General features: G+C 42.2%; 41 non-coding genes across 41 annotated transcripts; all 41 read left to right on the forward strand.

The window, feature by feature from the left end:
- Positions 1-14,136: 14,136 nt before the first annotated feature.
- Positions 14,137-14,207, forward strand: trnar-ccu (transfer RNA arginine (anticodon CCU)). The gene has a single exon. It is a non-coding gene; the product is annotated as a tRNA-Arg (tRNA).
- A 174-nt stretch (positions 14,208-14,381) lies between these two features.
- On the forward strand, positions 14,382-14,452 carry trnag-ccc (transfer RNA glycine (anticodon CCC)). Its single transcript has one exon. It is a non-coding gene; the product is annotated as a tRNA-Gly (tRNA).
- Positions 14,453-14,626: 174 nt separating this feature from the next.
- Positions 14,627-14,697, forward strand: trnag-gcc (transfer RNA glycine (anticodon GCC)). Its single transcript has one exon. It is a non-coding gene; the product is annotated as a tRNA-Gly (tRNA).
- Positions 14,698-15,287: 590 nt separating this feature from the next.
- trnag-gcc (transfer RNA glycine (anticodon GCC)) lies at positions 15,288-15,358 on the forward strand. The gene has a single exon. It is a non-coding gene; the product is annotated as a tRNA-Gly (tRNA).
- Positions 15,359-15,620: 262 nt separating this feature from the next.
- trnag-ccc (transfer RNA glycine (anticodon CCC)) lies at positions 15,621-15,691 on the forward strand. Its single transcript has one exon. It is a non-coding gene; the product is annotated as a tRNA-Gly (tRNA).
- A 174-nt stretch (positions 15,692-15,865) lies between these two features.
- trnag-gcc (transfer RNA glycine (anticodon GCC)) lies at positions 15,866-15,936 on the forward strand. The gene has a single exon. It is a non-coding gene; the product is annotated as a tRNA-Gly (tRNA).
- Positions 15,937-16,196: 260 nt separating this feature from the next.
- On the forward strand, positions 16,197-16,267 carry trnag-ccc (transfer RNA glycine (anticodon CCC)). Its single transcript has one exon. It is a non-coding gene; the product is annotated as a tRNA-Gly (tRNA).
- Positions 16,268-16,526: 259 nt separating this feature from the next.
- Positions 16,527-16,597, forward strand: trnag-gcc (transfer RNA glycine (anticodon GCC)). The gene has a single exon. It is a non-coding gene; the product is annotated as a tRNA-Gly (tRNA).
- A 261-nt stretch (positions 16,598-16,858) lies between these two features.
- Positions 16,859-16,929, forward strand: trnag-ccc (transfer RNA glycine (anticodon CCC)). Its single transcript has one exon. It is a non-coding gene; the product is annotated as a tRNA-Gly (tRNA).
- Positions 16,930-17,188: 259 nt separating this feature from the next.
- Positions 17,189-17,259, forward strand: trnag-gcc (transfer RNA glycine (anticodon GCC)). Its single transcript has one exon. It is a non-coding gene; the product is annotated as a tRNA-Gly (tRNA).
- Positions 17,260-17,433: 174 nt separating this feature from the next.
- Positions 17,434-17,504, forward strand: trnag-gcc (transfer RNA glycine (anticodon GCC)). The gene has a single exon. It is a non-coding gene; the product is annotated as a tRNA-Gly (tRNA).
- Positions 17,505-17,764: 260 nt separating this feature from the next.
- Positions 17,765-17,835, forward strand: trnag-ccc (transfer RNA glycine (anticodon CCC)). The gene has a single exon. It is a non-coding gene; the product is annotated as a tRNA-Gly (tRNA).
- A 259-nt stretch (positions 17,836-18,094) lies between these two features.
- Positions 18,095-18,165, forward strand: trnag-gcc (transfer RNA glycine (anticodon GCC)). Its single transcript has one exon. It is a non-coding gene; the product is annotated as a tRNA-Gly (tRNA).
- Positions 18,166-18,424: 259 nt separating this feature from the next.
- trnag-gcc (transfer RNA glycine (anticodon GCC)) lies at positions 18,425-18,495 on the forward strand. Its single transcript has one exon. It is a non-coding gene; the product is annotated as a tRNA-Gly (tRNA).
- A 259-nt stretch (positions 18,496-18,754) lies between these two features.
- trnag-gcc (transfer RNA glycine (anticodon GCC)) lies at positions 18,755-18,825 on the forward strand. The gene has a single exon. It is a non-coding gene; the product is annotated as a tRNA-Gly (tRNA).
- Positions 18,826-18,999: 174 nt separating this feature from the next.
- Positions 19,000-19,070, forward strand: trnag-ccc (transfer RNA glycine (anticodon CCC)). The gene has a single exon. It is a non-coding gene; the product is annotated as a tRNA-Gly (tRNA).
- A 259-nt stretch (positions 19,071-19,329) lies between these two features.
- On the forward strand, positions 19,330-19,400 carry trnag-gcc (transfer RNA glycine (anticodon GCC)). The gene has a single exon. It is a non-coding gene; the product is annotated as a tRNA-Gly (tRNA).
- Positions 19,401-19,661: 261 nt separating this feature from the next.
- Positions 19,662-19,732, forward strand: trnag-ccc (transfer RNA glycine (anticodon CCC)). The gene has a single exon. It is a non-coding gene; the product is annotated as a tRNA-Gly (tRNA).
- Positions 19,733-19,991: 259 nt separating this feature from the next.
- Positions 19,992-20,062, forward strand: trnag-acc (transfer RNA glycine (anticodon ACC)). Its single transcript has one exon. It is a non-coding gene; the product is annotated as a tRNA-Gly (tRNA).
- A 174-nt stretch (positions 20,063-20,236) lies between these two features.
- On the forward strand, positions 20,237-20,307 carry trnag-ccc (transfer RNA glycine (anticodon CCC)). Its single transcript has one exon. It is a non-coding gene; the product is annotated as a tRNA-Gly (tRNA).
- Positions 20,308-20,566: 259 nt separating this feature from the next.
- On the forward strand, positions 20,567-20,637 carry trnag-gcc (transfer RNA glycine (anticodon GCC)). The gene has a single exon. It is a non-coding gene; the product is annotated as a tRNA-Gly (tRNA).
- A 261-nt stretch (positions 20,638-20,898) lies between these two features.
- trnag-ccc (transfer RNA glycine (anticodon CCC)) lies at positions 20,899-20,969 on the forward strand. Its single transcript has one exon. It is a non-coding gene; the product is annotated as a tRNA-Gly (tRNA).
- A 259-nt stretch (positions 20,970-21,228) lies between these two features.
- trnag-acc (transfer RNA glycine (anticodon ACC)) lies at positions 21,229-21,299 on the forward strand. The gene has a single exon. It is a non-coding gene; the product is annotated as a tRNA-Gly (tRNA).
- Positions 21,300-21,473: 174 nt separating this feature from the next.
- trnag-ccc (transfer RNA glycine (anticodon CCC)) lies at positions 21,474-21,544 on the forward strand. Its single transcript has one exon. It is a non-coding gene; the product is annotated as a tRNA-Gly (tRNA).
- A 573-nt stretch (positions 21,545-22,117) lies between these two features.
- trnag-ccc (transfer RNA glycine (anticodon CCC)) lies at positions 22,118-22,188 on the forward strand. The gene has a single exon. It is a non-coding gene; the product is annotated as a tRNA-Gly (tRNA).
- A 259-nt stretch (positions 22,189-22,447) lies between these two features.
- trnag-gcc (transfer RNA glycine (anticodon GCC)) lies at positions 22,448-22,518 on the forward strand. Its single transcript has one exon. It is a non-coding gene; the product is annotated as a tRNA-Gly (tRNA).
- Positions 22,519-22,777: 259 nt separating this feature from the next.
- On the forward strand, positions 22,778-22,848 carry trnag-gcc (transfer RNA glycine (anticodon GCC)). The gene has a single exon. It is a non-coding gene; the product is annotated as a tRNA-Gly (tRNA).
- Positions 22,849-23,022: 174 nt separating this feature from the next.
- On the forward strand, positions 23,023-23,093 carry trnag-ccc (transfer RNA glycine (anticodon CCC)). The gene has a single exon. It is a non-coding gene; the product is annotated as a tRNA-Gly (tRNA).
- Positions 23,094-23,267: 174 nt separating this feature from the next.
- Positions 23,268-23,338, forward strand: trnag-gcc (transfer RNA glycine (anticodon GCC)). The gene has a single exon. It is a non-coding gene; the product is annotated as a tRNA-Gly (tRNA).
- A 590-nt stretch (positions 23,339-23,928) lies between these two features.
- trnag-gcc (transfer RNA glycine (anticodon GCC)) lies at positions 23,929-23,999 on the forward strand. Its single transcript has one exon. It is a non-coding gene; the product is annotated as a tRNA-Gly (tRNA).
- Positions 24,000-24,173: 174 nt separating this feature from the next.
- Positions 24,174-24,244, forward strand: trnag-gcc (transfer RNA glycine (anticodon GCC)). Its single transcript has one exon. It is a non-coding gene; the product is annotated as a tRNA-Gly (tRNA).
- A 260-nt stretch (positions 24,245-24,504) lies between these two features.
- Positions 24,505-24,575, forward strand: trnag-ccc (transfer RNA glycine (anticodon CCC)). Its single transcript has one exon. It is a non-coding gene; the product is annotated as a tRNA-Gly (tRNA).
- A 259-nt stretch (positions 24,576-24,834) lies between these two features.
- Positions 24,835-24,905, forward strand: trnag-gcc (transfer RNA glycine (anticodon GCC)). Its single transcript has one exon. It is a non-coding gene; the product is annotated as a tRNA-Gly (tRNA).
- Positions 24,906-25,164: 259 nt separating this feature from the next.
- trnag-gcc (transfer RNA glycine (anticodon GCC)) lies at positions 25,165-25,235 on the forward strand. The gene has a single exon. It is a non-coding gene; the product is annotated as a tRNA-Gly (tRNA).
- A 259-nt stretch (positions 25,236-25,494) lies between these two features.
- trnag-gcc (transfer RNA glycine (anticodon GCC)) lies at positions 25,495-25,565 on the forward strand. Its single transcript has one exon. It is a non-coding gene; the product is annotated as a tRNA-Gly (tRNA).
- A 174-nt stretch (positions 25,566-25,739) lies between these two features.
- trnag-ccc (transfer RNA glycine (anticodon CCC)) lies at positions 25,740-25,810 on the forward strand. Its single transcript has one exon. It is a non-coding gene; the product is annotated as a tRNA-Gly (tRNA).
- Positions 25,811-26,069: 259 nt separating this feature from the next.
- trnag-gcc (transfer RNA glycine (anticodon GCC)) lies at positions 26,070-26,140 on the forward strand. The gene has a single exon. It is a non-coding gene; the product is annotated as a tRNA-Gly (tRNA).
- A 261-nt stretch (positions 26,141-26,401) lies between these two features.
- On the forward strand, positions 26,402-26,472 carry trnag-ccc (transfer RNA glycine (anticodon CCC)). The gene has a single exon. It is a non-coding gene; the product is annotated as a tRNA-Gly (tRNA).
- A 259-nt stretch (positions 26,473-26,731) lies between these two features.
- Positions 26,732-26,802, forward strand: trnag-gcc (transfer RNA glycine (anticodon GCC)). Its single transcript has one exon. It is a non-coding gene; the product is annotated as a tRNA-Gly (tRNA).
- Positions 26,803-26,976: 174 nt separating this feature from the next.
- Positions 26,977-27,047, forward strand: trnag-gcc (transfer RNA glycine (anticodon GCC)). Its single transcript has one exon. It is a non-coding gene; the product is annotated as a tRNA-Gly (tRNA).
- Positions 27,048-27,307: 260 nt separating this feature from the next.
- On the forward strand, positions 27,308-27,378 carry trnag-ccc (transfer RNA glycine (anticodon CCC)). The gene has a single exon. It is a non-coding gene; the product is annotated as a tRNA-Gly (tRNA).
- The last annotated feature ends 127 nt before the right edge of the window (positions 27,379-27,505 follow it).

Below are 27,505 nucleotides of genomic sequence, written 5' to 3' on the forward strand. Positions count from 1 at the left end.
CAGTCAAAAACAGAGACTGAATTTTCTCTCTTTTGTCGTTTGATTACCTTTATTAAACTATTATTTGTTACATTCATTTAAGACAAAACTGACTGTTTACAAGGATATTTTGACACATTATTGTGTGTATTTGTCCATTCATGTGCAAAAAGATGCAGAATGATAATTGAAAAATACTCGTTTCAGTATCACGCCCTATTCAGTATAAAAGGTGGATTTATTTGAGAATGTTGTTTTTGATGTGTGAGCAGCACAGAAGAGCAATGCATGAGTCTATGGTTTAAATGAACATTAGAAAACTTTTTCTGTGAGTGTGCTTTGGATGTTTGTGCAGCACAGAAAACAATACCTGGGGCTAGCACATGAATAGTTCAAAGTCATATTAAAATGCACACAAAGGAATAGATCGGAGGAATTGAAATGTTAATTTTATAACTAGTATACAATTCCTGACCGTAAGTATCATATTTTAGAATTGGAATTTTTTTGATTCCCAACTCATGTGAGCAAATGTAGCAAAGATGTTTTTGCGACCTAGGCTTTTAACATATTTAGACCAGTGTTTTAAATGTCTAATTTTATGTTTTGTAGACTCTCCGTGAGGTTGAACCCCCCACTCTTAAAGTGAACACTCATTCCCAGTCAGAAGCCAGAGATGTAGGCTACATAAGGTATTGTTTTTTTTCTCTCTCTCGCTCGTCCCTCTCTCTCGCGCGCGCTCTCTCTCCCTCATATGAGGCGCCGTCTAGGGCTTAAATCAAACTTCATTCACTCACACATGAAACACTTGCATACACAAATACTAAGTAGTCAAACATACATACTGCTGAATGCTCAAATACATATGAAATGCACAACGACACACCTAAAGTCGCTCACGCACATACACGCAAACTCTACACACACACACACACACACACACACACACACACACACACACACGAGATGCGCGCACACACAAACTCTCCACGCACATACTCATATGAGACACGCGCGAACACACACTAACTCGCTCACATACTCATATGACAGGCGCGCGCGCACACAAACTCTCCACTCACATACTCTTATGAGACGCGAGCACACACACACACAAACTCGCGCACAAACTCAATGAGACGCGAGCACACACACACACAAACTCGCGCACAAACTCAATGAGACGCGAGCACATACACACAAACTAGTGCACATACTCATATGAGACGCATGCTCACCAGGGGCGGAGCCAGACGATGTAAACATTCGGGGCTTAGCCCAAACCTAGGGGCGGTCCAGGCAGGGGCATACTCCCTTGGAGATTTTTTCCCCATTTACGTCAGCTAAATGCACTATTTTTCAGGCTGTTTGAGATATTAGAAAGCCTAAAAATCTATACACTACCTGGGAAAATTATGATAGTTAGGCCTACTCAGTAAAAAAAAAAAAAAAATCACAGAGTAGAGCCTACAACCTATTTTGTATGTAATTGTTCTCCAGCTGTAGTGAATCCAAAACACCAAAAATGTTAAGGATGACTCATTTTCACCCCTGGCAACTAAAAAGAGGCAACCATTATCTGACTATTTTTAAGTTTGCCTAAATAGGTAAAACCCAGTGGTATCTGGTGGCGTGTAAAACTTATATAGCAGCCCTTTTAGACTGGGGCCAAAATGCCACCATAACTCGCTGCGAATAATTTAAGTCTCATGTGTGCAATAAAAGTTCCAAAGACCTGTGTCTTATTATTAAATGTGTATACTTTTTGTTCATAATTGCTGCATTAAATATTGATGATATTGTGCAATGTGTTACAGTAAATTAATGATGCGTTGCCCAGAAAGCTTACATATAAAATTGTGGACAGTGATATTCATTTAATTAGCAATACTCTGCTGCTACCATTTATTCATTATCACTGTTCACAATAACAATTCCTTTATGTAAATACTAATATGTTTATTACATTATTACAGGCGCATCTCAAAAAAATGTAATATTGTGGAAAAGGTCATTGTGCTGCACCACCAGAACAAAACTGACCGATTGAATTCTCAGGAAACCTTTGCAGGTGTTTTGAGTTGATTAGCTGATTAGAGATCTTGTCAGGTCGTATAAAAAATTCTTTGTTTTAAAATTCTAATACATTTTGAGATAGGCGTACTGGAGTTTTGATTTCCATGAGCTGTAAGCCCATCATCATGATTAAAACAATAAAAGGCTTGAAATATTTAACTTTTTATGTAATGAATCTAGAATATATTAAAGATTTACTTTTTAAATTAAAGTATGGGGGGAAAAATAACTTATTGACGATATTGATGCATCTGTACTTGGAATTGTTGTCATCACTTAACTCAAGTGTTAGGCCTACAACAGCAGATTCACATGTAACACTTGTCCGCGGTTCGTCTGACGCTGCTTCTGAATCTCTCTCCGGCCGGTGAGGTTTACTGTTAGTGTTCCGTATAAAAAAACTTTATGATGTCCATAATAACAGCCGGTTAGCCAGTAAGCTAAGTAAGCCAGTAAGCCGCAAGCGGCCAACCCCTGATGACAACGGCGAAGAAGATTAATTTATATTCTTCTTCGTTAGTTTTTATTGGCAGTTGGCAAACAAGCTGAGTGATGCGCGATGCATTACCGTCCGCCACCACGCACATTGTTTAATTTTTTGCCGCTCCATCAGAAATTCTGAGAGGAAATTAAACAAAGTTGAAGTTATTTAAAAAAACCTAAAAGATTCGGGGCTTTTGACAAACCATTCGGGGCTTAAGCCCAATTAGCCACCCCCCCGCTCCGCCCCTGATGCTCACACAGTACATGATGCATGATTCTCAGTGTGAACAGAAGTCACACATTTGTAAGTGCATTTTTTGTTGAGAGTCCATTGCTTTTATTGTTTTTGGTTGTTTTGTTTATTTATTGTGGATGTTTAAAATGTTTTCCATTTTCAGTGTTAAATAGTCTTTAGAAATAAAAGTTTATTGATCTTTGAAAAGGTGTACCTGCATTATTATGCCATTATCATTATTTTTGATGAAAATGGTCTCAGAACAACAATATTATCGTTTATTATCAACATTATCGTTTATCGCAATAATTTCTTGGACAATTTATCGACCAGGAAAATTTGTTATCGTGACAGGCCTAAGCCTAACCTAAGCAGGTACACGGTGGCATCAATAGTTCGGACATTTCGTCAAGAGCACAGGTGAGAAACTTCTCTTCAATCAACAGAAAATCCATTGGTTACTGCATGTATCATTTTACAATAAACTATGTATTTTGTTTGGCCAACATAGGATTGAACGTCGTGAGCACCAAGGAGGGAGGGGCCCCATATTCACACAGGAGCAAGAGAGAGAGATCATAAATCTCGTTTTGGCCAATAATGCAATCCGACTTTGAGAAATTCAAGCCCATATTGTCATTGATCACCTCATTTTCAATAATGTCCAACAGGTCTCTCTGTCAACAATAGCCCGTATCCTTAAAAAAACATCAAGTTCTGATGAAACAACTGTATAAAATGCCATTTGAAAGAAATTCAGACAGGGTAAAGGTCCTGCGGCGTGAATATGTGGTGGTACGTTTTGTTCACTGACTGTAGTATTGTGTACTGCACACATAACCTTTTTACTGTACATGTAATTTTATTATATAGCAGACCTACAGTATATTGATCTACACAATGTGATCTTTTGCTGTATTTCAGAGAGTTTTGCAAATGGATGTGGAGGAAGTCCCGCATGAGTTTATATACAATGATCTGGCTGGAATTAACCTGACAACAGTGCGAAGAAGGGAAAGAAACATCATTGGCCACAGGGCTATTGTCAATGTACCAGGGCAACGTGGGAGTAACGTTACCGTTTGTACTGCCATTACACAGAATGGGGTATTTCCACCGCCATGCCAACTTGGGTCCTTACAACACTGTCCTCATTCTTACATTTTTAGACAGAATACACAATATTATCACAGCAGCAAACCAAAGGGACCAGATGCAATACATTGTCATCTGGGACTATGTAGCTTTCCATCGTTCTGCTCTGGTCCAAAACTGGTTTCATCAACACCCACAATTTACAGTTCAGTATCTTCCACCATACTCCCCCTTCCTAAACCCCATCAAGGAGTTCTTCTCAACATGGCGGTGGAAGGTTTATGATCTCTGGCCCTATGTCCAGATGCCCCTCATTCAAGCTATGGAGGAAGCATGTGATCAAATTGAAGCAGCATCCATACAAGGGTGGATTTGTCACTCGAAAAGATTCTTCCCACGTTGCCTTGCAAATGTAAATATAGCCTGTGATGTTGACGAGGCCCTGTGGCCAGAACCAGCTAGGCGGAAAGATGTTTAGTACTGAACTAGATATGTAATTTGATACAGTATTACTGTAAGCTTACAGTACAATGGTACGTTCAGTAATACTGTATGAAATTTTTTTTTTGTTGAAATGTTCAGTATTGACTGACTTGAGTACATGAAAATAAATAAATATTTTCATTAGTCATTAGTCTTCATTAGTAAAAGTGTTTTAGTTTGAGCCCAGGAGTGTTTAACTGATTCAAACAGAGTCAAACCATATGATGGTTGTGTTTATGTTATGACAACAAAATAAGGTTTTTATAAGACATTGAATAGTTTTGACAAAAGTGTTCAATTTTGCAAATGATCTGAAGTGTTGTGCTACTTTGGTGTAGGGTTGTGTTAATTGTGTTTAGTGTTTTGACAAACCGGGCCCTGTTTTCAAAATTGTGCTTAAGCAATCGAAAAAAACTGTAATAAAACTGAGGAGCAAACGATATAGAATCAAACATTCGCTTACCAGTGATGACTGTTTTCTAGTCCATTTGTGAAACTTTGAATAACAGGACTTGTGCCAAAAACTGGAGCACACTATGAGAGAAATCATGTATCAGGACAATTTCAGCTGTTAACATTTGTATTGCATTTAGGTATATAATCTCATGTTAATTTACTATTACCCTCTTTTTCTTATTAATGTTTTTTAGTGGTGTAATAGATCACAAAACTCACAAAGGTTTGGATCATATACAGTTTTTGGTAACAGATAGGATATTATTTTAAGATCAGGAAAATAAAATAAAGAGGTGTGTAACTTTGCTTTACATGCATTACTTTAAGCACATTTTAAGTACTTTTATACCACAGTAAAAACTACTAGCCTAACAATAATCTGATAATAACCTGCAACAGTTATTCAATTTTGATCTTAAATGAATGATACTTTAAAATAGACATTATACTAACATTTACATCTCAGGCCATTCCACTTCAGTGCAGCAACAGGTCCCACACATTCAGCACATCGGTCCATGCTTGATATTGCTGAGGTGACCACGTCATGCTTACAGACCTGTGAAGAAAAACAATTGTGAATGTGAAATAGTAGAAAGGGAATATTCTAAAACACACACGTAAAACTACATTATGAGTTACATTGTTCATAAATCGTTTCATTTTTTTGGGTGAAAGGGAAGCTGTGGTCATATCATTAAAAAAAGACCACTTGCAATCATTAAAGAACATTTACATTACATTGCTTAAATTGTATTGGTTGATATGCTGTAACACAAATCCTTATTTAGACATTGTCTAATATTACTGAAAAGTGCTTATAAAAAAAAGGCTGCATGCTCTTCACTTTGAAACAGGGAGCGCAATAAACTATTTACTTAATTTGAATCTTTCAGAATTTGATATGGGCACTAAGCCATATCATGCTTTCGACTTTAGTTCATTTGACAGATTATTTGCCTAAGCAATGGCACAGAACACAATGTCAAATACATTATGTTATTATTAAAAGTGTAAAAATAGTTAATTCGGTTCAAACTGGGGCAGGACAGATTAGACTGTGTTGGGCCAGCAGAGTAAAGGCAATTAATGGGAAACACTGTGTAAATAATTTAACTAAAACATGTAAATACCTCCGTGACTCCTTCACTAGGTGCACAAACGCTCTGCTCCTCATTTAACAAGTACTCTTTGACAGGAGGCATCTGAAAACAATGAAAAAAGAAGGCTAATGTGGTGAAGATACACCAAACTAGTATTTTCTAAAATGATGCAATGGTCTTTTAATTACCATCTCAACATCCTTCTCAACACAGTCTTGACCTTCCAATAATAATCTGTCCTTCTCAGGAGTTGCCTGGAAGTAAAGAAAAGAAAAAAGCTACTAATCAATATTACAGACAGGATTCAGAGATTATCCAAATAAAGCAGTGTTACAAGCTAAGTTTCCATCCACTTGTCAATCGAATTATCTGAAGTTCAGTGAAAAAAAACTCATACGAATAAAGCTGGTGAAAGTGTGTTTCTATCCAACGGCTTTAAAGCGAATAAAAACCTGTGCGTAATGACATCACACGCTGTTTTGCGATCAAATTGGTATATCGAATTGATTTGAGACAATTTAAGGTGTTTCTATTCATTTTCCAAACATTTGTGAACAAAGTTTTGCTAGACAAAATGGATCGCGCCATCTACCAATAAATGATCAATATTGCGCAAGTTGTAATAGTGCTTATGTGCCAGGTGATAGCGACATATCAAGCTATAATAAGAAAACAGCGACGCTATCAACACATTGCTATGATGATGCAGATCGCTAGACGATCGTTGCATCATAAGGGACATTTGTGTCGGCACTCCCGGCAGTGCGCATGACGCGGCAGTCTTCACCACTTCTGACCAGGGGTGCGTTTCCCAAAACCATAGTTGCTAACCTTTTAGCAACTTAGTTGGTTGGCAATGAAAAATTGCATTGCAACCAACAAAGTTGCTAACTTAGTTAGCAACTATGGTTTTGGGAAACGCACCCCTGTAGCCTAGAGGTGCGTCTGTTTACCTTGTTAGATGGTACACTTAATCTCAGATTGAATGAAAATGCAGTTCATATATGAGGAGCTCTTTTCCAAAACGCGATAAATCCATTTCAATAGGTTTCAGAAAAAATATTTTTTTTTAGCTAGACCCACACATTTTGTGAATATTCAATTTATCCTGTTAAAATGTTTTTGGTTTTTTTTGGCTCAGTCTGAACACGTTGAACAATGATTATTAAATCAAACAACACAATTGTTGATGATAAATTCAAAGTAAAAAACATTTATTTTCAAAACGCTATAAATCCAACCATATTTTTCCCAAAACGCTTTAAATCCATCAATTTTTGGAAAAAAGGCACAAAAAATGTTGTCTTTTATTTTTCGTGTTTGCATTTATGAGGAAAAAACAAAGTTATGTGACAGTTACGGACCCATTACGGACCCGACCGCTCTGAGAGCGGCACTAGAAGACTTTCAAACTTTCACACAGAGACCTCAAAACAGAAAGCACAAAGCCTATTAAAGCGAATATCGTTTGTTATTAATTGTATCTTAATTTTAATAAATTTTTCATTAACCAATTTCCTGGATTTAATAAATAAAAAGTAAATATAGCAGACGAACAGATAATTACAAGATAAGGCTACGGTGCCTGAACTGGAGATTATATCATTATGAACCGAACTGTAGCCCACTCGCCTTAACACTGACTGATCACTGACAACTGTCAACTGAAACATGAAATAAAAACAAGCTCACATTATGAATGAGGTACTCAAGCAAAAGATGGCTAATGATACCATTATTAGATGATGTCCGAACAAATTCTGGTATGATGGCACATTGTCAACCACTGGGTAATTATAGTGGACAAATAAATCCATGGGTTACAGCAGTGACTTGCACATTTAAAGGAGGGAGAACTATTAACGTGGTGTTCATGCATTTAGTTAAAACTCTGAATATATATAACCATTTGATTTCTAGAGGTAGTGCTGTGCGAATGCCCTACTGCGCTCTGCAATCAAATACGATTTTAAATAGGCTTAGTAAAATAAATTAATAATAAAAAAAATGTGGTGGGTCGCCACAAATAAATGAACGTAGGGGAAACCCTGCCATGTGACTGACAAGCGCCGCCTCCCCACACAAAAGACCTTACAACTGACAAGAGGGTTCACCGAGAGTTGTCATGCAGTCTCTTTGGTAGAGAGAGAGAGAGAGAGAGAGACGAGGAAACCAAACAAACACGCAAATGGAAATTATCGCGGCAGGAAAAATTATCGAGCTCATTTTTTTTATCGTGCGATTAATTGATTTATTGACTATCGCGACAGGCCTAGGCTGTACTCTCAGTCCAGCCTCCAGCAGCGTTAGTCCGAGGTTTATTACATGGTCAACAATTCTTGCACGAATTTCGTTACACAGATTTGGTTGTCTTCTTTGTGCATGTCCTACCGCTCCTCCAGGTCTTCCTCTTCCTCTCCCTCTCCCTCTCCCTCTCCCTCTTCCATCTCCACCTCCACCTTGTTCTCTCCGGATTCCCCCTCTCATCCGCACTCTCCCTCTTCCTCTTCCTCTGACACCGTCCATTTTCCAATGCATACAAGTGTGTTTAGTGTTTTGCAAATCACTGTGTGTAATGTTTTGCAAAAAGTGTGAAGCTGACAATATGCTTACAGTTGTGCAAATCTAGGCCGGTTTTTGCTCCTTGAGTGTAAGGTTTTGCTAATTGTGGGAAAGTTCTAATTTTAGTGTGTAAGCAATCGAAAAAAACTGTAATTAACTTTCTATTATTGCTGTAAATTAATCATAAGTATATTGACAATAGGAAGTAAGTTCAGAGGAAGACGAGCAGTCAGATGAGGAATACATACCACAGTCTGAGTCAGACAGTTCAGTTGAACTGACAACAAGACCAGCAAGATATGATCAAGCTAAACTCCTCTCAGATATACAGGGAGCTGTATCCTCTAAGTTTAGTGAACCCCTGAGATCTGATATAAGCCCCCTGAATTTATCTGAGGACAAAGGGAAACCAATATTAAAGGCCAGGGAAGCAGCATGTGTGTGTGAAGAGTCTGGCTTGCTATGTCATGAAAACCAATCCAGCCTATTCTACAGTCTTCAACCCACAATTTACTCCTTTGTATGAGAGCAAACCTAAAAGCATCAGATCTTTTGGTATTCGTATTAAATCACATTTGGAGAACTTAAATATAAATTTGAATATTTTAAACCAAATACAATTCAATGCTATATCTCTCTGGAAATTAAAGATGCCTAATTAAATTTGAATTTTGGCTCATCAGAGGAAAGGAGTAACTCATCCAAATGTATATAGACAGGAATATTTGGACATAAGAAACAAATTCCCTTTTCATGTACCTATATTCACAGATGGTTCAAAGGTGGAAAATAGTGTAACGGCAGAAATGGTGACTGGACATCAACGCTATGGAATCCGTATTCCAAAACAGTGCTCATTTTTCTCTGCTGAAGCACGTGCTTTACTTTTAGCTTTGGAGCATATTGAAAATACACTACAAAAAATACACTACTGTGAAGCAGAGGCTGAGGCAGAGTGATCCATATGCAAGACTTTTATTGAACACAAGTGAGTAACGAGGTAAGGCAGAAGTCCAAAGGGTAATCCAAAACACAAGGTCTAACACAGGCAGAGGTCAGGGCTGGCAGCAAAGGTTCACCGAGTCCGAGGTTCAGGCAGAGGTCGAGATAACAGGATAACACCGACAGACAAAGAGAATGCTTGGTAATGTTCATGGGTGAAAACAAGACTTCGCACTGAGCAATGGAAGAACCAGTTCATATAAAGGGGATAATGATGATCCACAGGTGACGGTGATAAGGGTGATGATGACGGAGGGGATGCTGGGAAGTGTAGTGCTAGTATTCAGGGGAGAGAGATCGAGTGAAACCAGAGGGTGGCGTGAGTGGGCGTTCCGTGACAACTACAAAAAATACACGACAAATTCTATCATTTTTACAGACTCTAAATCTTGCCTTGAAGCAATGGACACTTTAAAAATTGATCATCCTTTAGTGAACTGCATCTTAACCAATGTGGATTATCTACTTAATCAGTTCTTCAGTATTATCTTTTGCTGGGTTCCAGGACATTTTGTAATGTCAGTAGTGCAGCAGATTAATGGCATATTTCAAGAGAATCGTTCAAATTGGTATAGAAGCATGAAATTTGGCACAGATACTCTCCAAGGGTAATGTTTTGGGGAAAAGGCGTTGGCCACCCAAAAATTCAACTTGGCAGCCATTTTTTCAAGATGGCCGCTATTTCTGTCAAATGCTCATCATGTCAATCGTTCAAACAGTGATATCATGTAGGCGTAACATTTTGTGAAAATACTCTCTTCAGAATGTTTTTTTGGAAAACAGTGCTTGTCCCTCAAAAATTCAAGATGGCAACCATTTTTCAAGATGGCCACCATTTTTCTTGAATCCTTACGTATTTTTTTTCAAATGGTGATGCTATCATGAAATTTGGTACAAATATTCGTCAAGGAACATTATCATGGAAAAAGGTGTGTGCCACTCAAAAATTCAAAATGGCGACCATTTTAAAGATGGCCATAGAATGTACATTTCCAGAAGAAAATGTGAGTGGGTGCTTGCAGTGGCAAAACTCGCTACTCGGTTGCTAGGGTGTGGTACATGATTGCATACGAGCCAACAAACATGTCTGTACGATGTTCTGGTGCCGAGATATGCCTTATTCATGTGTTCAGGTGGTTGCTAGGTGGTTGCTAGAGTGTTCTGGGTCGTTGCTATGGTGTTGGTAGGCGGTTGCTAGGGTATTCTGGGTGGTTGCTATGCGGTTGCTAGGGTATTCTGTGGTTACTAGGTCGTTGCTAGGCAGTTGCTTGAGTATTCTGGGTGGTTGCTAGGGTGATGATGGGTGGGTGCTAGTTGCTAGGTGGTTACTAGGGTGTTTTTTGGTGGTTGCTATGGTGTTGCTAGGGTAAAACGCTTCATTCGTTTTGTTAACGTCATGAAATGGGATGCTTTGTGTGAACGTCACTGAGTGAGAGCGCCAAAATATGAACGGGTAAAGCGAATGTCACCTTTTCGCGCCAGAAAAAAATGTCAAAGCGAAAAATATCTGACTTCAAGCAATCCTCATCTCTGTCAATCACCAGGATGGATGACACACCTGCTAACAAAAAAGCAGGCTCCAGCAGCTGTGCCAGCACGAGCGCGCTAGAGAACGCCAGGGACACAGACACAGGGATTCATCTTTCCGCATCAGTCAATGAACACCGTGCCGAAAGAGATTTCAAAACGTCCTGGATTCAGGAGTTTTCTTGGCTGAGGTATGATCACGAGACACAAAAAATGTTTTGTGACTTTTGTTCAAGAGCGGGCAAAGAAATAGTGGGGAAAACGGAGTTCATTGCAGGAACTAACCTTTTCAAAAAAGAGAGGGGACACGGGGACAGTAACAAGCATAAAAATGCACGTGATCACATAATCGCGAAGAATGCTCCACAGACCACACCGTTAGCACGTGCAGTTTCTCATGCATGCGAGCTGCGGGACGAAAAGGAATGGAAGGAGTTACAAATGAAATTTAACACAGCCTATATGATCGCACGGGAAGAGCTGCCGTTCAATAAATTTAGTTCACAGATATTATTAATGAGAAAAAACGGACTTGATGTGAGCAAAACGTATGATAACGACACATCTTGTGCTGAGTTTGTAGGATGCATTGCAGATGAGCTCACAGAACAAGCACTGACAGATGCACAGACAGCTAATTACATCTCCATTATCACTGACTGTGGCACAGACGTTTCTGGGAAAGACAACGTTATTGCATACTGCAGGCACATTTCTGCAGGTGTGGCAGTGAACAGGTTTATTGGTTTAACTGAACTTGAACACTGCCATGTACATGGAGTATTAGATAAAATAAAATGCTTGTTTAGTGATGCTAAACAAACTGATCATGATTGGTGGCAGAAGAAGATTACTGCATTTGGAACAGATGGGGCTGCTGTTAACATGGGTGCTCGAGGAGGAGTAGGTGCTCTCTTAAGAGAAGAAATAGGACAGCACATTCTTTCCTTTCATTGTATGCCACACAGACTGGAATTAGCCATGCTGGATGTTCAGAAGTCTGTTCCAATGATTCAAAATGTCTATGACTTGTTACAGCTAATATGGAAAACATACCATTTTAGCCCCAAAAGCAAGCGCGAGTTGAAAGCCATTGGCATGGAGTTAGGCTGTGCCATACGGACACCTTCTGCAGTGAAAACCCAGCGCTGGCTGCCTCACATTTACAGAGCCCTTTCTGTTTTTCTTGCATCTGATCAGACTACAGGCCAGGGCCAATATACAGCTGTGCACTTCCACATGCAACACCTTGCTGCCTCATCCAAAAACACTAAAATACAGGAGAGCAAAACACATCTCACAACAAATGGAAAAGTTGCCTTTTGTGGGGTTTTGTCACTTTCTCCATGACCTGTTTGGAGAAATCTCAAAGTTGAGTCTTGTGCTTCAGAAGAACTCGCTTATTCTACCTCAAGCTAAAGCAGCTATTGATTCCTGTGTTTGTACAATCAAGGGAATGAAGGACAAACCAGTGAGAAATGGAAAGTTGGAGGAATTTCTCAGTCACACAAATTTAAATTCAGTTTCTCAGCATGAAAATGTGGTGCAGCAGGCACGGCAGAAAAAAGCAGCCTCATCTGACTACGTGGGCATTTCCTTTCAAAACATACAGCTGAAAGGCTGTGATCTCCAAGGTTTCAGTGAAGAACTAAACCACCTCATTGATGAAACTGTAGACATTACAGTTAAGGAGCTTGAAAGGAGGTTTGAAATAATGAGAGACAACACACAGCACAAAAACATACAAGGGACAGAGATCATTCAATGCTTCTCAATCTTTTGTCATGATTCTTGGCCAAATTTACCCTACATTTTTGGGGTAAATGAAATTGACACACTGCTGAAATGGTATCAAGACATCTTGCTGAAAAATGGATGTGACATCACTGATGTACAGGCAGAATGGAGATTGTTGAAAACCCTTGTTAAAGGACAGTTTTCAGATAAATCCTATTGCAGCTTGTGGGAAGTCCTACTAACAAAAGAGCCCTACTGCACAGATTTCCAGAATGTTTTGCATCTAGTTGAGATAATGCTTGTCCCACCAATTTCGGCAGCTCAGTGTGAACGTGGCTTTTCAGCTCAAAACAGGATACAATCTAAAGTACGCAATTCACTCCATGTGTCAACCTTGGAAGATTTGATCAGGATCAGCACTGAAGGCCCATCACTTGAACAGTTTGATCCAGAACCATGTGTCAAACGCTGGCTTTCTGCAATAAAGAAGAGGAGACGGATGAACCAAACTACACTCAGTGGCCAAGTGATATGGACATAATCATGGTCAGTGGCAGTGACACTGGCTCAGATTCTGCGTAAAATTTTTAATTTGACTGTATATAGTTCATAAGTTGGAAGTGACATTCAGTTCCCAAATAAGCTTCAGTTCCCAAATAAGCTTCAGTTCCCAGAACATTCACAAGATGAAAATGCTGAAACTGTAAGAAGAGGAGAGACATGCAAACAACAGGGTGAATAAAAGTAAGTGCATTGTTATGTGGCTCTTAAAAAAATTATTTGGCGCCTGTTTTTTTCCCTTATAGGAGCCAATGGCTCCTGATTTTTTTGTTTGGAGCCCTGAGATTGAAGCAACAAGGGTATATTGGTGCATACAACATAATGAAGCAAGTGCTGGTGCATACAACATCAGACCAGCTCAGCTGTTACAAGCAAGTTATACAATCACAGCGTCTGGAATAAATCCGTGGGACGAGGGAAGTGTACAAGCACAATAATAGGGCAGACAGGCAGCTGAAACCATCGTATACTGAAAAGACGCAGAACACAGAAGGTTGTGCTATAAATGCATTAGTTGTCTAGGTAGTCCAGAACGCGCTCCCTACTGAGTCTCAAGGGGGAAAGCACTGCATAGGCTATAATGAATTCTGGTGTGCTAGAGTTCTGTTTCTTTGAAACTTTGTTATGTCACTTCTGCCAATAGACAGTACCGATTGCAATTGTAAACTCAAGGGCAATAACAATCCATTAAAAATCTTGTCACCCTTGTGCAGCCCCATATTATGTGCCCCTCTAAAATGTGTTTTTACACCAGATCAATAAGTGTTCCTCGTCTCCCATCTCTTACCAGGAAGCATACCCTGACTCCCTGTGAGCATAGGTGTCACGTCACCTAGAGCATTGGTGGTTCAGTGGTAGAATTCTCGCTTCCTACGCGGGAGACCCGGGTCCGATTCCCGGCCAATGCAGAAAATGAATTCTGGTGTGCTAGAGTTCTGATTCTTTGAAACTTTGTTATGTCACTTCTGCCAATAGACAGTACTGATTGCAATTGTAAACTTAAGGGCAATAACAATCCATTAAAAATCTTACCAGGAGGCATACCCTCACTCCCCGTGAGCATAGGTGTCACGTCACCTTGAGCATTGGTGGTTCAGTGGTAGAATGCTCGCTTCCCAAGCGGGAGACCAGGGTCCGATTCCCGGCCAATGCAGAAAATGAATTCTGGTGTGCTAGAGTTCTGTTTCTTTGAAACTTTGTTATGTCACTTCTGCCAATAGACAGTACTGATTGCAATTGTAAACTCAAGGGCAATAACAATCCATTAAAAATCTTACCAGGAGGCATACCCTCACTCCCTGTGAGCATAAGTGTCACATCACCTTGAGCATTGGTGGTTCAGTGGTAGAATTCTCGCCTGCCACGCGGGAGACCCGGGTCCGATTCCCGGCCAATGCAGAAGATGAATTCTGGTGTCTAGAGTTCTGTTTCTTTGAAACTTTGTTATGTCACTTCTGCCAATAGACAGTACTGATTGCAATTGTAAACTCAAGGGCAATAACAATCCATTAAAAATCTTGTCAACCTTGTGCAGCCCCATATTATGTGCCCCTCGAAAATGTGTTTTTACACCAGATCAATAAGTGTTCCTCGTCTCCCATCTCTTACCAGGAAGCATACCCGGACTCCCTGTGAGCATAGGTGTCACGTCACCTAGAGCAATGGTGGTTCAGTGGTAGAATTCTCGCTTCCCAAGCGGGAGATCCGGGTCAGATTCCCGGCCAATGCAGAAAATGAATTCTGGTGTGCTAGAGTTCTGTTTCTTTGAAACTTTGTTATGTCACTTCTGCCAATAGACAGTACTGATTGCAATTGTAAACTCAAGGGCAATAACAATCCATTAAAAATCTTGTCAACCTTGTGCAGCCCCTTGTTATGTGCCCCTCGAAAATGTGTTTTTACTCAAGATCAATGTGTTCCTCGTCTCCCATCTCTTACCAGGAGGCATACACTCACTCCCTGTGAGCATAGGTCTCACTTCACCGTGAGCATTGGTGGTTCAGTGGTAGAATTCTCGCCTGCCACGCGGGAGACCCGGGTCCGATTCCCGGCCAATGCAGAAAATGAATTCTGGTGTGCTAGAGTTCTGTTTCTTTGAAACTTTGTTATGTCACTTCTGCCAATAGACAGTACTGATTGCAAATGGTAAACTCAAGGGCAATAACAATCCATTAAAAATCTTGTCAACCTTGTGCAGCCCCTTATTATGTGCCCCTCGAAAATGTGTTTTTACACCAGATCAATAAGTGTTCCTCGTCTCCCATTTCTTACCAGGAAGCATACCCTGACTCCGTTTGAGCATAGCTGTCACATCACCTAGAGCATTGGTGGTTCAGTGGTAGAATTCTCGCTTCCCACGCGGGAGACCCGGGTCCGATTCCCGGCCAATGCAGAAAATTAATTCTGGTGTGCTAGAGTTCTGTTTCTTTGAAACTTTGTTATGTCACTTCTGCCAATAGACAGTACTGATTGCAATTGTAAACTCAAGGGCAATAACAATCCATTAAAAATCTTACCAGGAGGCATACCCTCACTCCCTGTGAGCATAGGTGTCACATCACCTTGAGCATTGGTGGTTCAGTGGTAGAATTCTCGCCTGCCACGCGGGAGACCCGGGTCCGATTCCCGGCCAATGCAGAAGATGAATTCTGGTGTCTAGAGTTCTGTTTCTTTGAAACTTTGTTATGTCACTTCTGCCAATAGACAGTACTGATTGCAATTGTAAACTCAAGGGCAATAACAATCCATTAAAAATCTTGTCAACCTTGTGCAGCCCCATATTATGTGCCCCTCGAAAATGTGTTTTTACACCAGATCAATAAGTGTTCCTCGTCTCCCATCTCTTACCAGGAAGCATACCCTGACTCCCTGTGAGCATAGGTGTCACGTCACCTAGAGCAATGGTGGTTCAGTGGTAGAACTCTCGCTTCCCAAGCGGGAGATCCGGGTCAGATTCCCGGCCAATGCAGAAAATGAATTCTGGTGTGCTAGAGTTCTGTTTCTTTGAAACTTTGTTATGTCACTTCTGCCAATAGACAGTACTGATTGCAATTGTAAACTCAAGGGCAATAACAATCCATTAAAAATCTTGTCAACCTTGTGCAGCCCCTTGTTATGTGCCCCTCGAAAATGTGTTTTTACTCAAGATCAATGTGTTCCTCGTCTCCCATCTCTTACCAGGAGGCATACACTCACTCCCTGTGAGCATAGGTCTCACTTCACCGTGAGCATTGGTGGTTCAGTGGTAGAATTCTCGCCTGCCACGTGGGAGACCCGGGTCCGATTCCCGGCCAATGCAGAAAATGAATTCTGGTGTGCTAGAGTTCTGTTTCTTTGAAACTTTGTTATGTCACTTCTGCCAATAGACAGTACTGATTGCAATTGTAAACTCAAGGGCAATAACAATCCATTAAAAATCTTGTCAACCTTGTGCAGCACCTTATTATGTGCCCCTCGAAAATGTGTTTTTACACCAGATCAATAAGTGTTCCTCGTCTCCCATTTCTTACCAGGAAGCATACCCTGACTCCGTTTGAGCATAGGTGTCACATCACCTAGAGCATTGGTGGTTCAGTGGTAGAATTCTCGCTTCCCACGCGGGAGACCCGGGTCCGATTCCCGGCCAATGCAGAAAATTAATTCTGGTGTGCTAGAGTTCTGTTTCTTTGAAACGTTGTTATGTCACTTCTGCCAATAGACAGTACTGATTGCAATTGTAAACTCAAGGGCAATAACAATCCATTAAAAATCTTGTCAACCTTGTGCAGCCCCTTGTTATGTGCCCCTCGAAAATGTGTTTTTACTCAAGATCAATGTGTTCCTCGTCTCCCATCTATTACCAGGAGGCATACCCTCACTGCCTGTGAGCATAGGTGTCACGTCACCTTGAGCATTGGTGGTTCAGTGGTAGAATTCTCGGCTGCCACGCGGGAGACCCGGGTCCGATTCCCGGCCAATGCAGAAAATTAATTCTGGTGTGCTAGAGTTCTGTTTCTTTGAAACTTTGTTATGTCACTTCTGCCAATAGACAGTACTGATTGCAATTGTAAACTCAAGGGCAATAACAATCCATTAAAAATCTTACCAGGAGGCATACCCTCACTGCCTGTGAGCATAGGTGTCACATCACCTTGAGCATTGGTGGTTCAGTGGTAGAATTCTCGCCTGCCACGCGGGAGACCCGGGTCCGATTCCCGGCCAATGCAGAAGATGAATTCTGGTGTCTAGAGTTCTGTTTCTTTGAAACTTTGTTATGTCACTTCTGCCAATAGACAGTACTGATTGCAATTGTAAACTCAAGGGCAATAACAATCCATTAAAAATCTTGTCAACCTTGTGCAGCCCCATATTATGTGCCCCTCGAAAATGTGTTTTTACACCAGATCAATAAGTGTTCCTCGTCTCCCATCTCTTACCAGGAAGCATACCCTGACTCCCTGTGAGCATAGGTGTCACGTCACCTAGAGCATTGGTGGTTCAGTGGTAGAATTCTCGCTTCCCAAGCGGGAGATCCGGGTCAGATTCCCGGCCAATGCAGAAAATGAATTCTGGTGTGCTAGAGTTCTGTTTCTTTGAAACTTTGTTATGTCACTTCTGCCAATAGACAGTACTGATTGCAATTGTAAACTCAAGGGCAATAACAATCCATTAAAAATCTTGTCAACCTTGTGCAGCCGCTTGTTATGTGCCCCTCGAAAATGTGTTTTTACTCAAGATCAATGTGTTCCTCGTCTCCCATCTCTTACCAGGAGGCATACCCTCACTCCCTGTGAGCATAGGTGTCACGTCACCTTGAGCATTGGTGGTTCAGTGGTAGAATTCTCGCCTGCCACGCGGGAGACCCGGGTCCGATTCCCGGCCAATGCAGAAAATGAATTCTGGTGTGCTAGAGTTCTGTTTCTTTGAAACTTTGTTATGTCACTTCTGCCAATAGACAGTACTGATTACAATTGTAAACTCAAGGGCATTAACAATCCATTAAAAATCTTGTCAACCTTGTGCAGCCCCTTGTTATGTGCCCCTCGAAAATGTGTTTTTACTCAAGATCAATGTGTTCCTCGTCTCCCATCTCTTACCAGGAGGCATACCCTCACTGCCTGTGAGCATAGGTGTCACGTCACCTTGAGCATTGGTGGTTCAGTGGTAGAATTCTCGCCTGCCACGCGGGAGACCCGGTTCCGATTCCCGACCAATGCAGAAAATGAATTCTGGTGTGCTAGAGTTCTGTTTCTTTGAAACTTTGTTATGTCACTTCTGCCAATAGACAGTACTGATTGCAATTGTAAACTCAAGGGCAATAACAATCCATTAAAAATCTTGTCAACCTTGTGCAGCCCCTTGTTATGTGCCCCTCGAAAATGTGTTTTTACTCAAGATCAATCTGTTCCTCGTCTCCCATCTCTTACCAGGAGGCATACACTCACTCCCTGTGAGCATAGGTGTCACGTCACCTTGAGCATTGGTGGTTCAGTGGTAGAATTCTCGCCTGCCATGCGGGAGACCCGGGTCCGATTCCCGGCCAATGCAGAAAATTAATTCTGGTGTGCTAGAGTTCTGATTCTTTGAAACTTTGTTATGTCACTTCTGCCAATAGACAGTACTGATTGCAATTGTAAACTCAAGGGCAATAACAATCCATTAAAAATCTTACCAGGAGGCATACCCTCACTCCCCGTGAGCATAGGTGTCACGTCACCTTGAGCATTGGTGGTTCAGTGGTAGAATGCTCGCTTCCCAAGCGGGAGACCAGGGTCCGATTCCCGGCCAATGCAGAAAATGAATTCTGGTGTGCTAGAGTTCTGTTTCTTTGAAACTTTGTTATGTCACTTCTGCCAATAGACAGTACTGATTGCAATTGTAAACTCAAGGGCAATAACAATCCATTAAAAATCTTGTCAACCTTGTGCAGCCGCTTGTTATGTGCCCCTCGAAAATGTGTTTTTACTCAAGATCAATGTGTTCCTCGTCTCCCATCTCTTACCAGGAGGCATACCCTCACTCCCTGTGAGCATAGGTGTCACGTCACCTTGAGCATTGGTGGTTCAGTGGTAGAATTCTCGCCTGCCACGCGGGAGACCCGGGTCCGATTCCCGGCCAATGCAGAAAATGAATTCTGGTGTGCTAGAGTTCTGTTTCTTTGAAACTTTGTTTTGTCACTTCTGCCAATAGACAGTACTGATTGCAATTGTAAACTCAAGGGCAATAACAATCCATTAAAAATCTTGTCAACCTTGTGCAGCCCCTTATTATGTGCCCCTCGAAAATGTGTTTTTACACCAGATCAATAAGTGTTCCTCGTCTCCCATCTCTTACCAGGAAGCATACCCTGACTCCCTTTGAGCATAGGTGTCACATCACCTAGAGCATTGGTGGTTCAGTGGTAGAATTCTCGCTTCCCACGCGGGAGACCCGGGTCCGATTCCCGGCCAATGCAGAAAATTAATTCTGGTGTGCTAGAGTTCTGTTTCTTTGAAACTTTGTTATGTCACTTCTGCCAATAGACAGTACTGATTGCAATTGTAAACTCAAGGGCAATAACAATCCATTAAAAATCTTGTCAACCTTGTGCAGCCCCTTGTTATGTGCCCCTCGAAAATGTGTTTTTACTCAAGATCAATGTGTTCCTCGTCTCCCATCTATTACCAGGAGGCATACCCTCACTGCCTGTGAGCATAGGTGTCACGTCACCTTGAGCATTGGTGGTTCAGTGGTAGAATTCTCGCCTACCACGCGGGAGACCCGGGTCAGATTCCCGGCCAATGCAGAAAATGAATTCTGGTGTGCTAGAGTTCTGATTCTTTGAAACTTTGTTATGTCACTTCTGCCAATAGACAGTACTGATTGCAATTGTAAACTCAAGGGCAATAACAATCCATTAAAAATCTTACCAGGAGGCATACCCTCACTCCCCGTGAGCATAGGTGTCACGTCACCTTGAGCATTGGTGGTTCAGTGGTAGAATGCTCGCTTCCCAAGCGGGAGACCAGGGTCCGATTCCCGGCCAATGCAGAAAATGAATTCTGGTGTGCTAGAGTTCTGTTTCTTTGAAACTTTGTTATGTCACTTCTGCCAATAGACAGTACTGATTGCAATTGTAAACTCAAGGGCAATAACAATCCATTAAAAATCTTGTCAACCTTGTGCAGCCGCTTGTTATGTGCCCCTCGAAAATGTGTTTTTACTCAAGATCAATGTGTTCCTCGTCTCCCATCTCTTACCAGGAGGCATACCCTCACTCCCTGTGAGCATAGGTGTCACGTCACCTTGAGCATTGGTGGTTCAGTGGTAGAATTCTCGCCTGCCACGCGGGAGACCCGGGTCCGATTCCCGGCCAATGCAGAAAATGAATTCTGGTGTGCTAGAGTTCTGTTTCTTTGAAACTTTGTTTTGTCACTTCTGCCAATAGACAGTACTGATTGCAATTGTAAACTCAAGGGCAATAACAATCCATTAAAAATCTTGTCAACCTTGTGCAGCCCCTTATTATGTGCCCCTCGAAAATGTGTTTTTACACCAGATCAATAAGTGTTCCTCGTCTCCCATCTCTTACCAGGAAGCATACCCTGACTCCCTTTGAGCATAGGTGTCACATCACCTAGAGCATTGGTGGTTCAGTGGTAGAATTCTCGCTTCCCACGCGGGAGACCCGGGTCCGATTCCCGGCCAATGCAGAAAATTAATTCTGGTGTGCTAGAGTTCTGTTTCTTTGAAACTTTGTTATGTCACTTCTGCCAATAGACAGTACTGATTGCAATTGTAAACTCAAGGGCAATAACAATCCATTAAAAATCTTGTCAACCTTGTGCAGCCCCTTGTTATGTGCCCCTCGAAAATGTGTTTTTACTCAAGATCAATGTGTTCCTCGTCTCCCATCTATTACCAGGAGGCATACCCTCACTGCCTGTGAGCATAGGTGTCACGTCACCTTGAGCATTGGTGGTTCAGTGGTAGAATTCTCGCCTACCACGCGGGAGACCCGGGTCAGATTCCCGGCCAATGCAGAAAATGAATTCTGGTGTGCTAGAGTTCTGTTTCTTTGAAACTTTGTTATGTCACTTCTGCCAATAGACAGTACTGATTGCAATTGTAAACTCAAGGGCAATAACAATCCATTAAAAATCTTACCAGGAGGCATACCCTCAGTCCCTGTGAGCATAGGTGTCACGTCACCTAGAGCATTGGTGGTTCAGTGGTAGAATTCTCGCTTCCCACGCGGGAGACCCGGGTCCGATTCCCGGCCAATGCAGAAAATTAATTCTGGTGTGCTAGAGTTCTGTTTCTTTGAAACTTTGTTATGTCACTTCTGCCAATAGACAGTACTGATTGCAATTGTAAACTCAAGGGCAATAACAATCCATTAAAAATCTTGTCAACCTTGTGCAGCCCCTTGTTATGTGCCCCTCGAAAATGTGTTTTTACTCAAGATCAATGTGTTCCTCATCTCCCATCTATTACCAGGAGGCTTACCCTCACTGCCTGTGAGCATAGGTGTCACGTCACCTTGAGCATTGGTGGTTCAGTGGTAGAATTCTCGCCTGCCACGCGGGAGCAAAATATGCAGAAAATTAATTCTGGTGTGCTAGAGTTCTGTTTCTTTGAAACTTTGTTATGTCACTTCTGCCAATAGACAGTACTGATTGCAATTGTAAACTCAAGGGCAATAACAATCCATTAAAAATCTTGTCAACCTTGTGCAGCCCCTTGTTATGTGCCCCTCGAAAATGTGTTTTTACTCAAGATCAATGTGTTCCTCGTCTCCCATCTCTTACCAGGAAGCATACCCTGACTCCCTTTGAGCATAGGTGTCACATCACCTAGAGCATTGATGGTTCAGTGGTAGAATTCTCGCTTCCCAAGCGGGAGACCCGGGTCCGATTCCCGACCAATGCAGAAAATGAATTCTGGTGTGCTAGAGTTCTGTTTCTTTGAAACTTTGTTATGTCACTTCTGCCAATAGACAGTACTGATTACAATTGTAAACTCAAGGGCATTAACAATCCATTAAAAATCTTGTCAACCTTGTGCAGCCCCTTGTTATGTGCCCCTCGAAAATGTGTTTTTACTCAAGATCAATGTGTTCCTCGTCTCCCATCTCTTACCAGGAGGCATACCTTCACTGCCTGTGAGCATAGGTGTCACGTCACCTTGAGCATTGGTGGTTCAGTGGTAGAATTCTCGCCTGCCACGCGGGAGACCCGGTTCCGATTCCCGACCAATGCAGAAAATGAATTCTGGTGTGCTAGAGTTCTGTTTCTTTGAAACTTTGTTATGTCACTTCTGCCAATAGACAGTACTGATTGCAATTGTAAACTCAAGGGCAATAACAATCCATTAAAAATCTTGTCAACCTTGTGCAGCCCCTTGTTATGTGCCCCTCGAAAATGTGTTTTTACTCAAGATCAATCTGTTCCTCGTCTCCCATCTCTTACCAGGAGGCATACACTCACTCCCTGTGAGCATAGGTGTCACGTCACCTTGAGCAATGGTGGTTCAGTGGTAGAATTCTCGCCTGCCATGCGGGAGACCCGGGTCCGATTCCCGGCCAATGCAGAAAATTAATTCTGGTGTGCTAGAGTTCTGATTCTTTGAAACTTTGTTATGTCACTTCTGCCAATAGACAGTACTGATTGCAATTGTAAACTCAAGGGCAATAACAATCCATTAAAAATCTTACCAGGAGGCATACCCTCACTCCCCGTGAGCATAGGTGTCACGTCACCTTGAGCATTGGTGGTTCAGTGGTAGAATGCTCGCTTCCCAAGCGGGAGACCAGGGTCCGATTCCCGGCCAATGCAGAAAATGAATTCTGGTGTGCTAGAGTTCTGTTTCTTTGAAACTTTGTTATGTCACTTCTGCCAATAGACAGTACTGATTGCAATTGTAAACTCAAGGGCAATAACAATCCATTAAAAATCTTACCAGGAGGCATACCCTCACTCCCTGTGAGCATAGGTGTCACATCACCTTGAGCATTGGTGGTTCAGTGGTAGAATTCTCGCCTGCCACGCGGGAGACCCGGGTCCGATTCCCGGCCAATGCAGAAGATGAATTCTGGTGTCTAGAGTTCTGTTTCTTTGAAACTTTGTTATGTCACTTCTGCCAATAGACAGTACTGATTGCAATTGTAAACTCAAGGGCAATAACAATCCATTAAAAATCTTGTCAACCTTGTGCAGCCCCATATTATGTGCCCCTCGAAAATGTGTTTTTACACCAGATCAATAAGTGTTCCTCGTCTCCCATCTCTTACCAGGAAGCATACCCGGACTCCCTGTGAGCATAGGTGTCACGTCACCTAGAGCAATGGTGGTTCAGTGGTAGAATTCTCGCTTCCCAAGCGGGAGATCCGGGTCAGATTCCCGGCCAATGCAGAAAATGAATTCTGGTGTGCTAGAGTTCTGTTTCTTTGAAACTTTGTTATGTCACTTCTGCCAATAGACAGTACTGATTGCAATTGTAAACTCAAGGGCAATAACAATCCATTAAAAATCTTGTCAACCTTGTGCAGCCCCTTGTTATGTGCCCCTCGAAAATGTGTTTTTACTCATGATCAATGTGTTCCTCGTCTCCCATCTCTTACCAGGAGGCATACACTCACTCCCTGTGAGCATAGGTCTCACTTCACCGTGAGCATTGGTGGTTCAGTGGTAGAATTCTCGCCTGCCACGCGGGAGACCCGGGTCCGATTCCCGGCCAATGCAGAAAATGAATTCTGGTGTGCTAGAGTTCTGTTTCTTTGAAACTTTGTTATGTCACTTCTGCCAATAGACAGTACTGATTGCAATTGTAAACTCAAGGGCAATAACAATCCATTAAAAATCTTACCAGGAGGCATACCCTCACTGCCTGTGAGCATAGGTGTCACATCACCTTGAGCATTGGTGGTTCAGTGGTAGAATTCTCGCCTGCCACGCGGGAGACCCGGGTCCGATTCCCGGCCAATGCAGAAGATGAATTCTGGTGTCTAGAGTTCTGTTTCTTTGAAACTTTGTTATGTCACTTCTGCCAATAGACAGTACTGATTGCAATTGTAAACTCAAGGGCAATAACAATCCATTAAAAATCTTGTCAACCTTGTGCAGCCCCATATTATGTGCCCCTCGAAAATGTGTTTTTACACCAGATCAATAAGTGTTCCTCGTCTCCCATCTCTTACCAGGAAGCATACCCTGACTCCCTGTGAGCATAGGTGTCACGTCACCTAGAGCATTGGTGGTTCAGTGGTAGAATTCTCGCTTCCCAAGCGGGAGATCCGGGTCAGATTCCCGGCCAATGCAGAAAATGAATTCTGGTGTGCTAGAGTTCTGTTTCTTTGAAACTTTGTTATGTCACTTCTGCCAATAGACAGTACTGATTGCAATTGTAAACTCAAGGGCAATAACAATCCATTAAAAATCTTGTCAACCTTGTGCAGCCGCTTGTTATGTGCCCCTCGAAAATGTGTTTTTACTCAAGATCAATGTGTTCCTCGTCTCCCATCTCTTACCAGGAGGCATACCCTCACTCCCTGTGAGCATAGGTGTCACGTCACCTTGAGCATTGGTGGTTCAGTGGTAGAATTCTCGCCTGCCACGCGGGAGACCCGGGTCCGATTCCCGGCCAATGCAGAAAATGAATTCTGGTGTGCTAGAGTTCTGTTTCTTTGAAACTTTGTTATGTCACTTCTGCCAATAGACAGTACTGATTACAATTGTAAACTCAAGGGCATTAACAATCCATTAAAAATCTTGTCAACCTTGTGCAGCCCCTTGTTATGTGCCCCTCGAAAATGTGTTTTTACTCAAGATCAATGTGTTCCTCGTCTCCCATCTCTTACCAGGAGGCATACCCTCACTGCCTGTGAGCATAGGTGTCACGTCACCTTGAGCATTGGTGGTTCAGTGGTAGAATTCTCGCCTGCCACGCGGGAGACCCGGTTCCGATTCCCGACCAATGCAGAAAATGAATTCTGGTGTGCTAGAGTTCTGTTTCTTTGAAACTTTGTTATGTCACTTCTGCCAATAGACAGTACTGATTGCAATTGTAAACTCAAGGGCAATAAGAATCCATTAAAAATCTTGTCAACCTTGTGCAGCCCCTTGTTATGTGCCCCTCGAAAATGTGTTTTTACTCAAGATCAATCTGTTCCTCGTCTCCCATCTCTTACCAGGAGGCATACACTCACTCCCTGTGAGCATAGGTGTCACGTCACCTTGAGCATTGGTGGTTCAGTGGTAGAATTCTCGCCTGCCATGCGGGAGACCCGGGTCCGATTCCCGGCCAATGCAGAAAATTAATTCTGGTGTGCTAGAGTTCTGATTCTTTGAAACTTTGTTATGTCACTTCTGCCAATAGACAGTACTGATTGCAATTGTAAACTCAAGGGCAATAACAATCCATTAAAAATCTTACCAGGAGGCATACCCTCACTCCCCGTGAGCATAGGTGTCACGTCACCTTGAGCATTGGTGGTTCAGTGGTAGAATGCTCGCTTCCCAAGCGGGAGACCAGGGTCCGATTCCCGGCCAATGCAGAAAATGAATTCTGGTGTGCTAGAGTTCTGTTTCTTTGAAACTTTGTTATGTCACTTCTGCCAATAGACAGTACTGATTGCAATTGTAAACTCAAGGGCAATAACAATCCATTAAAAATCTTGTCAACCTTGTGCAGCCGCTTGTTATGTGCCCCTCGAAAATGTGTTTTTACTCAAGATCAATGTGTTCCTCGTCTCCCATCTCTTACCAGGAGGCATACCCTCACTCCCTGTGAGCATAGGTGTCACGTCACCTTGAGCATTGGTGGTTCAGTGGTAGAATTCTCGCCTGCCACGCGGGAGACCCGGGTCCGATTCCCGGCCAATGCAGAAAATGAATTCTGGTGTGCTAGAGTTCTGTTTCTTTGAAACTTTGTTTTGTCACTTCTGCCAATAGACAGTACTGATTGCAATTGTAAACTCAAGGGCAATAACAATCCATTAAAAATCTTGTCAACCTTGTGCAGCACCTTATTATGTGCCCCTCGAAAATGTGTTTTTACACCAGATCAATAAGTGTTCCTCGTCTCCCATTTCTTACCAGGAAGCATACCCTGACTCCGTTTGAGCATAGGTGTCACATCACCTAGAGCATTGGTGGTTCAGTGGTAGAATTCTCGCTTCCCACGCGGGAGACCCGGGTCCGATTCCCGGCCAATGCAGAAAATTAATTCTGGTGTGCTAGAGTTCTGTTTCTTTGAAACTTTGTTATGTCACTTCTGCCAATAGACAGTACTGATTGCAATTGTAAACTCAAGGGCAATAACAATCCATTAAAAATCTTGTCAACCTTGTGCAGCCCCTTGTTATGTGCCCCTCGAAAATGTGTTTTTACTCAAGATCAATGTGTTCCTCGTCTCCCATCTATTACCAGGAGGCATACCCTCACTGCCTGTGAGCATAGGTGTCACGTCACCTTGAGCATTGGTGGTTCAGTGGTAGAATTCTCGGCTGCCACGCGGGAGACCCGGGTCCGATTCCCGGCCAATGCAGAAAATTAATTCTGGTGTGCTAGAGTTCTGTTTCTTTGAAACTTTGTTATGTCACTTCTGCCAATAGACAGTACTGATTGCAATTGTAAACTCAAGGGCAATAACAATCCATTAAAAATCTTACCAGGAGGCATACCCTCACTGCCTGTGAGCATAGGTGTCACATCACCTTGAGCATTGGTGGTTCAGTGGTAGAATTCTCGCCTGCCACGCGGGAGACCCGGGTCCGATTCCCGGCCAATGCAGAAGATGAATTCTGGTGTCTAGAGTTCTGTTTCTTTGAAACTTTGTTATGTCACTTCTGCCAATAGACAGTACTGATTGCAATTGTAAACTCAAGGGCAATAACAATCCATTAAAAATCTTGTCAACCTTGTGCAGCCCCATATTATGTGCCCCTCGAAAATGTGTTTTTACACCAGATCAATAAGTGTTCCTCGTCTCCCATCTCTTACCAGGAAGCATACCCTGACTCCCTGTGAGCATAGGTGTCACGTCACCTAGAGCATTGGTGGTTCAGTGGTAGAATTCTCGCTTCCCAAGCGGGAGATCCGGGTCAGATTCCCGGCCAATGCAGAAAATGAATTCTGGTGTGCTAGAGTTCTGTTTCTTTGAAACTTTGTTATGTCACTTCTGCCAATAGACAGTACTGATTGCAATTGTAAACTCAAGGGCAATAACAATCCATTAAAAATCTTGTCAA

This window comes from Siphateles boraxobius, unplaced genomic scaffold (genome assembly GCF_051911475.1).
Source record: "Siphateles boraxobius isolate OS27281-9 unplaced genomic scaffold, OSU_SipBor_1 100, whole genome shotgun sequence".
Taxonomy (NCBI): Eukaryota; Metazoa; Chordata; class Actinopteri; order Cypriniformes; family Leuciscidae; genus Siphateles; species Siphateles boraxobius.